Source organism: Suricata suricatta, chromosome 13 (genome assembly GCF_006229205.1).
Source record: "Suricata suricatta isolate VVHF042 chromosome 13, meerkat_22Aug2017_6uvM2_HiC, whole genome shotgun sequence".
NCBI classification, from domain to species: domain Eukaryota; kingdom Metazoa; phylum Chordata; class Mammalia; order Carnivora; family Herpestidae; genus Suricata; species Suricata suricatta.
Window position 1 is genome coordinate 715881 of NC_043712.1, and position 7335 is coordinate 723215.

The 7335-nt window shown below is 56.1% G+C and overlaps 1 protein-coding gene and 1 long non-coding RNA gene across 5 annotated transcripts in view; one reads left to right on the plus strand and one right to left on the minus strand.

The window, feature by feature from the left end:
* The window catches only part of GRIN1 (glutamate ionotropic receptor NMDA type subunit 1), a 30097-nt gene that overhangs the window by 14400 nt on the left and 8362 nt on the right, over positions 1-7335 (minus strand). The gene's annotated exons all lie outside the window — the stretch shown is intronic.
* On the plus strand, positions 28-3013 carry LOC115276154. Its single transcript, XR_003901838.1, has 2 exons — positions 28-1683; positions 1793-3013. It is a non-coding gene; the product is annotated as an uncharacterized LOC115276154 (long non-coding RNA).

The window sequence follows — 7335 nt, forward strand, 5'->3', positions numbered from 1 at the left end:
GCGGCCGCGGCTCCTCCGCGGGCTTCGCTGGTGCTGGTCTCGACGCTGCGGCGACTGCGGCAGCTGCGGAGCCGCGAGTGGGGCCGACGTCTCCTGCCCCTCCCGCCGCCCCCGCTTCCCGACACGGAGGGGCGCCTGCCGCGCCGGAGTGTGCGCCTGCGTCGGTGTGAGCATTTATAAGAGCACGCGAGCGGGGGAGCCTGTGCGCGAGTGTGCGTGTGTGCGCGGGTGTGTTTGGAGGGGTCGCTGGGACAGTGACCTGGACTGTCTCAGACCTACAGCGGAAAGAGTTTGGGGAGGTTAGAGGGTTCGTGTCGCTGTGCGCAGCTTCGTGGGTCTTAACACAACTGAATGTGTCTGGCCAGCGGGGGGAGGGGGATTGCGCGCGCGCACCCGAGTCCTCACCCATAGTCAAGGATATTTCGCCCCGACTCTGCTGGCTGGAGACCTAGGGGTGCAGAGAGGCCCTAAGCCATGCCTCTGGGGGAGGCTCCCCTCTCCAAAAGGCTCAAAAATGGGGGAGAGGCTCCTTCTGCCTGGCCATGTGACTCGGAGTCCCCCTACAGGGTTGAGAAGAATAGGAGGGTGATGGTGTTGGGTGGCCGCCCCCATGTTGAGCTGGGTCTTCCAGAAGATTCTGAGGGTCCGGACCCAAATCAGCTACGGAGAAGCCAAGGCCAGAGAGAGTGTATTTATAGCAGATGGGACTAAGTAAGGTTAGACATCAGAAAGCGCTTGCTCTGGTGAGGTGTGTACCAGATAGACATCCCACATCTCCTGCTTCCGCTCTTCCCCAGTCCCTCTCCTAAATCACTCCCAGCCTCCTCCCCCTTCCCCTTTCCAGAGCCTCCCTTGTCCCTGTCGCCTTCACGATCTTAATTCTTTGTCCCCATACCCCGGAGAGTGCTTCACTTCCCTAAAGCAAAGGATGGCTCAAGCTCCGCCCCCTTCCAGTGACATCACGGTTTCCAATAGCAACTGAGGATTCTGCAAACCCAACTGCAAAAGCCCCCAGTAGGGATAATGTAAGGGCGGTACCAGCACCTAAGTGCTGTTCTGAGCGGCAGGCAGGGGAGAGGCCATGTGTTCCCTCAGGGTCTCACTCCCTGTCCCCTGCAGTCCTCAGACTAGAGGCTGACCCTGCCCCCTGCCTCCCAGAGCCAAACACGGTCACCGAAGGACATCTACGGCTCTCAGAAGCGGGGGCTCCGCTCTTGGCATGCTCCCTTTCTCCACCCCCTTCTCTTTCAAGGCCAGGGAATTCTTGCTCATGGGGGAGCTAACCTCCCACAGCCTGCAGCAGGCCCACTCTGTTCGGGGACTGAGGGCCACAGTGGAAGGACACAGTGGGTTCACAGAGAGATATACTGAGGGCGCTTGGGGGCCCAGAGCCAGCCCCACCCACACAGGGTTTGTGCCAGGTCTCCAAACTTCTGTGGCCTGCGGCCTGTGGCCTGTGGCCTGTGGCAAGTCAGAGCTTGGAGGCTGTGCGGCTGCGTGGGGGCTGGGCTGCCAGCTCCGGTGTGGCCCGGACAGCTCCAGGACACCTAGGGGAGGACGGAACTCAGCAGGGGCTGCACTCAGAAAGCCCAGCCCCTCCCATCTGCCCCCATCTGCCTCCAGGGGCTGGAGCGGCTCCCACTGGCCCTGGAAAGGCAGTTTCTTCTAAATATGCAGAAATCGGTGGGCTAGTTTTCACACAGCTGGGAGCCTCAAGCGGGCTACGGTGGAAGCAGTTCTCTCAGGGAAATTGTCAGCCCCTGCAAATCAGTGCTGATTTTTTTCCCTTTAGAGCGTGAGTTTCCTGGCATATCACCACCTCCCCTGGGCTGCCAAGGCTGAAGCTTCTGTCTCAAGCCTCTTGCACAGATTCCAACGTCCAGGGACGGGGTGGAGGCTATGCTTGCCCACCAGACCTCAGCCCCCTCCCATGAGTAAGTCCCTTTGTGGGCTTCTCCCACCAAAAAGGTGGGTGGTGCAGCCACAGAAGGCCTGGGCCTTGCAATGTCCCCGCTATGACGGAGGAAGCCGCCTGGAGTTGGGCCGCTCTGAATCCTCTTCATCAAATTCTGCAGGGAGGACCGAAGGGCTTGGGTGTTGCCACTGGCCTGGGTGGAGAAGGAGGTCTGCGCCAGAGCTCCGCCTGGGGAGACGCTTGACGCGCAGCCGGTCCTGGGGAGGGAGCTGCTCCCTCCTCCCCTCACTCCAGGCCCCTCCCCTCGAGCAGCTGTCCGTCACCGCGAAGCCCGCCTTAGAGCCTCAGTCGACTGGCCTGGCTATCGGTTGGCACAAGACCCAAGCAGACCACTCAGGGTTCTTCCCTAGGATTTTGGCCAGACCAGAAGCTGGCACAAGCACCCGTCTCTACCTCCTCTCCTCTCTCCCAAGAGCCCCTTGAGGACACGTTCTGCCAGGAGGAAAGCGGTTTGAGAGGAGGAAGCGGACAGGTCGGGAGGAGCGTGCAGAAGCCAGGCAGGTACCTTGCCCGTGGCCAGCCCCGCGGGCAGAGGACGGGCTTTCGTCTGCTGTCCACCTGCTGCGAGGGCCCGCCTCCAAGCAGGACTGCGGGAAAGCGGCCGGCTGTCAGCAGGCCTGGCCAGTTGGAGACATGCCCTGGAGTTGGGGTCTCCGGCCCCTGATCTGGGGGAGCCCCAGGACTCCCACAGAGAACAGCGGGACAGCAGTGTCGCCAGCTGCCTTGCTCTCCTGCTGTTTCCCACTCACTTTATCTGCGTGGTTCCGCTACCTGCCTCCGCCATAGGCTCCCATCCCTGTTCCCACACTCTGGTTTCTGCTAATACGTGACAGAGAGTGCACTGAACGTACAGATCGATGTGTGGAAGACTGCTGGCTTACCAGTACTGAGGCTCTTGGTCCACTTAGTGAGACCGTCTTCACTTTCGGTAATGCTTCATAGATTTTAATCTAAACAGGTGTTGCTGTAATTTTGTTAAGCTTATTCCTAAGTACTTCATTCTCTCTGGTGTAATTACAAATGGAATTGCTTTCTGAATTTTATTTTTGGTCTATTCATTGCTAACATGTAGAAATAAAACTGACTTTTGAGTATGGGCCTTTCCAAACGCATTCAGTCTAGTAGGTTTTTGCAGGGCTTGTCCCACGAACTGTGAGATCATGACCTGGAACAAAATCAGGAGTTGGATACTTAACTGATTGAGCCACCCAAGTGCCCCCATTTCCCCCAGCTTCTTAAGGTAGACACTTGGGTTTTAAATTTTGAGATCTTTCATCTTCTCTAATATAAACATTTGCAGTTAAATATTTCCCACTAAGCTCTGCTTTAGCTGCATCCTATACATGCTGACATTTTTGTTGGTTTGTTCTCATTCAGTTGGAAGTATTTCCTAATCTCTCTGTGATTTCCTTGTTGAACCCTGGTTCACCTAAAAATGTGTTGTTTTAACTTCCCAAATATTTACGGATTCCCCAAATCTTTTTTATTTCTAGTTTCATTCCCTTGTGATTAAAGTATGTTGTATGACTCAGATATTTAATTTAAAAACATATATTTTTGAGAGACAGAGGGGGGAGGGGCAGAGAGAGAGTAGGAGAGAGAATCCCAAGCAGGCTCTGCACTTCGAGTGCAGAGTCTGATGCGGGGCTCAAACTCACGAACTGTGAGATCATGACCTGGGCTGAATCACGAACCCATAGCTTAACCGACTGAGCCACCCAGGTGCCTCATCTTCAGACATTTTAAATTTACACAGACTTGTTTCATGGACCAGCATGTGTCCTGTGCTGGACAATGTCCCACACCCACTTGAGAGGAACACATAACCTGCTGCTGTGGGGCAGTGTGGCACAGATGCCAGTTAGGTCCCGGTGCTTGCCACAACTGCTCGTCTTTCCTAACCCTTCCTGCCGTGTCAGAGATCAGCCTTTGTTGGCGTTCTGCTGATATATTGTTCTGTTCGTTATTGAAAGTGGAATATTAAATACTATTTTTGAATAGTTTATTTCTCTATTTCTGCAAGTCTTTGCCTCATGTATTTTTAGGGCTCTGTTGTTAGGTCCATACATGTTTTAATTGTTATATTGGAAAATGATACACCATGAAAATAAGTGAACTAGAGTGTTTACACTCATATCAGATGAAACTGACTTTAAGACAAAACATTGTTAATAGAAACAAAACGTTCCATCATCCCGCCTCAGAATCTTGAAGGTGTGCCCTTGCGTTCTGGTGTCAGGGTAATAATGGCTATGGCTGACCTGCTTTTTCCTCTTAGAATCGCTCTGAGGCCTCCACTGATCCTTGAAGTCTGAGATGTCACAAGGGTGTGTCTAGCACTGGGTTTTGTTAGTTCATCCTGCCTGGCTTCAGAGTAGAAGGTTTTCAGGTACGAAATCTGTTAGGCTGACAATTTCCTCTGTTCTGTTTCCCTCTTGTTCTTGCCTGACTGACCCCCAGGGATTCTAAGTGTAGCCTGTTGGACCAGCTTAGCAGCAGCATCCCCTGGGGAGACGTAGGAAATTCAGAATCTCAGGTTTGACCCCAGAACCTCAGAGGCACAATATGCACTTTAGGACCTGCAGGGGCTCGTGCTGAGCCTGAAGCCAACTTAAAAAAAAGATCTGCAGGTGGTTTGTCTGCACAAAAAGATCTGAGGCACCGGGGTCAGCTTCTGACCTTCCTCTCCTGGTGTCTTTTTGCTGCCGCCTCCCCACTTGTTGCTGCTCCACATTCTGGTAGATTTCCACGTGTTGTCTTCCAGATTGGTTATGGACGGCTTTTTTCAGCAACAATAGTTTTGATTTCTGAGAGCCCCTCGTTCATTTTCTCTTGTAGTAATTTATTCGTATCTTAATAGATGCAATACCTGCTTGAATCTCTGGGGCCTTAATCCCATTGATCCTGGATTCTGTTTTCGGGGGCACGGTTCTCCTTCCTGATGTGGATCTCTCTTCCAGCTGCTGGTTTCCTTCAGCCCTGAATCAGCCTTGGTTGAATCTGGTTCAGAAAGGGCGGGCCAGCCTTCTCTAGGCAGCTGTTGTGCCCACCAGCCCCTTCCCGACTTCAAAGGCTGCAGGGGCCCTTGGGCAGCAGTGGGAGCTGCCTCAGGCTGGGCGGTCCCTAAACACAGGGGTAAGGGCTGTGGTGGACACAGAGATTCGCTGCCAGGCAAGACTTGCTGCCCAGCTGCAGGGAGTGTGGTCAGCGGGCAGCTTCAGCCACCAGCCCCTTCGGGGTCTGCCTGCAGAGTCACGTCACACCCAGCCATGCCCTCCTGGGTGCCCAGTGATGAGCCGAGTGAAGGCACAGAAGGCTGACTGAGGCCTGGCAGGTTGCCACCCCTTGCTGACTGCCCCTCCCCTGCCCAGTGTTGAACCCCAACAGCTATGCTGTACCCCAAATGCCAGCTCAGCGTCTGCTTCCGAGAACCCCAGCTGGCACAGGATGGGTCCGAGGAAGTGGGCAGGAAGACAGGTCTGAGTCAGGCCCACCCTGCTGGCAGCAACTCCTGCACTGATGGCATCTGTCCAGGCATCAACGATTGTGCGGGGACGGATCAGCCAGATGGCAGATGCTAAGCCCACTTGTGTTTGACAGGAAGACCTTGACCACCAGGGAGCCCGGGGACGGCCACTGGTGCCAGGCGGAGCCTCTGATCACTTGTAGGGAAGTTCTCATCCCCTGCAAGGGTGCGGGGAAGGGCCCAAGCCTTCACACTCAGGACAGCTGGATCTCAAGGACGGTTAGCCGGCACCCAAGGCAGGCCTGCTGAGCCAGGGTCAGAGGCCCAGCTGCAAGCCTGGGGCTGCACACGGCGGGTGGAGATGCCCCAAAAGCTGTGACAGACTTTTCTAGTCCTTCTGAGCCCACAGACCCGGTCCCCACCCACCCTGAGGAGGAGGATGCAGGCGCTCAGCTACCTCCCGAGATCACACCTGAGCCATCTCTCCTCCCCACCATAAGGCCTTTGCTGGACAGAGTCCAGCAGAGCCTGGCCAGGGGGGCTGCCCCCAGGGGAGCAGGGCCCACCTGGGGAACCTGAAGACCCTGCGGCAGAGTTAGGGGCGCTGTGCCCAGGCTGTGGGCGAGCATGCTGGGGCCTCTGATGAGATGTTGCAATGTCACCTGACAGGGAAGATCCCGTACTTGGGGACTTTCTCCTGAAAGGCCAGATGAGAATCATCATAATAACCCTTAGGACTTGGCTGATCCTCACCAGGAGGTGCGAGAGGTGGAGAGGCCACCACTGTCACGGCAGAAAGAAAGCAACAAGAAAGGAGGCTCAGGGGACTGGGAGGCTGGATGGGCTGGAAGACTGCACACACACACACACACACTGGGGATTGAGGGCCACCAGCTCCGAGTGGGGCCAGTGGGACCAGCTGACCTGGAGGTGCGCGAGGCATCAGGAGTGAGAAAAGGTGCCCTATGGAATTTGGGCCCCAGTGAGAGAGTCATGAGGCTTTAACAAGGAAGGCCACCATGCAAAAGGCAGGGAACAAAGTGTCCTCTGCGATGCAGCACCGGGGCCTGGCAGGCGCGCCAGGGTTTACAACCCCTACAGTGAAGGGCGTGGCTCTGCAGGACTCAAGACAGCAATAGTCAGGACACGCCAAAATTCCTAGAGCTTCTGGAAGAATGGTAGAGTCCAGGCCTCCAGCGGTGGACAGGAGGAAAGAAAGGGGGCCGGAGGCCCTGCTGGGAGAGGAGACCCTGACTGGCCCCTCAATGCCAGGGGCTGCAGCAGGTGTCAGTGCCCAGACCCCAGAGGGGCCGCCTCTCCCCTGGCATCCAGTCCAGGCACGTGTGAAGGACAAGATCACCAGAGTCACCTGTGCTCAAGGCCACAAAGGGAAAAGGAGTCACCTGGCCCTGTGCAAAGACTGTCCCTGGCCAGTGCAACCCCCATCCGTGCCAAGGTCTGGTCTGTCCAGCGCTGGGACAGACCTGGGCTGCAGTCCTGCATTTCGGCTGCAGCCTGAGAACCCGGGGCCCCAGGACAGGACAGGCAGATTGGGGAGCAGCCCTTTGGCTGCCCCAAACATTGTCCCAGGACTGTCACTCTGGCAACCAGAAAGGCCACAATAGCTGTCCCTAATGTAACAACAAATCATTTGCACTGGCCCAGCTGCGGCCCACAGGGGTGTCCCTGTCCCCGCTCATCCTGGATGAGAACCGGGCCAAGGCTCTGCAGCCCTGACTTGCTCTGCGGCCCGTCAACCCCGGAGTCCACAGACTGGTGTCACTCCCATCATCGTTCCCGGGGACACAAGTGACCAAACAGGGCTGCGGGGCTGTGCTCCTGGTAGTGAGGTCTGGGTGGGAGGCAGAGGTGCAGCGTCCTCGGGGAGAGCAGC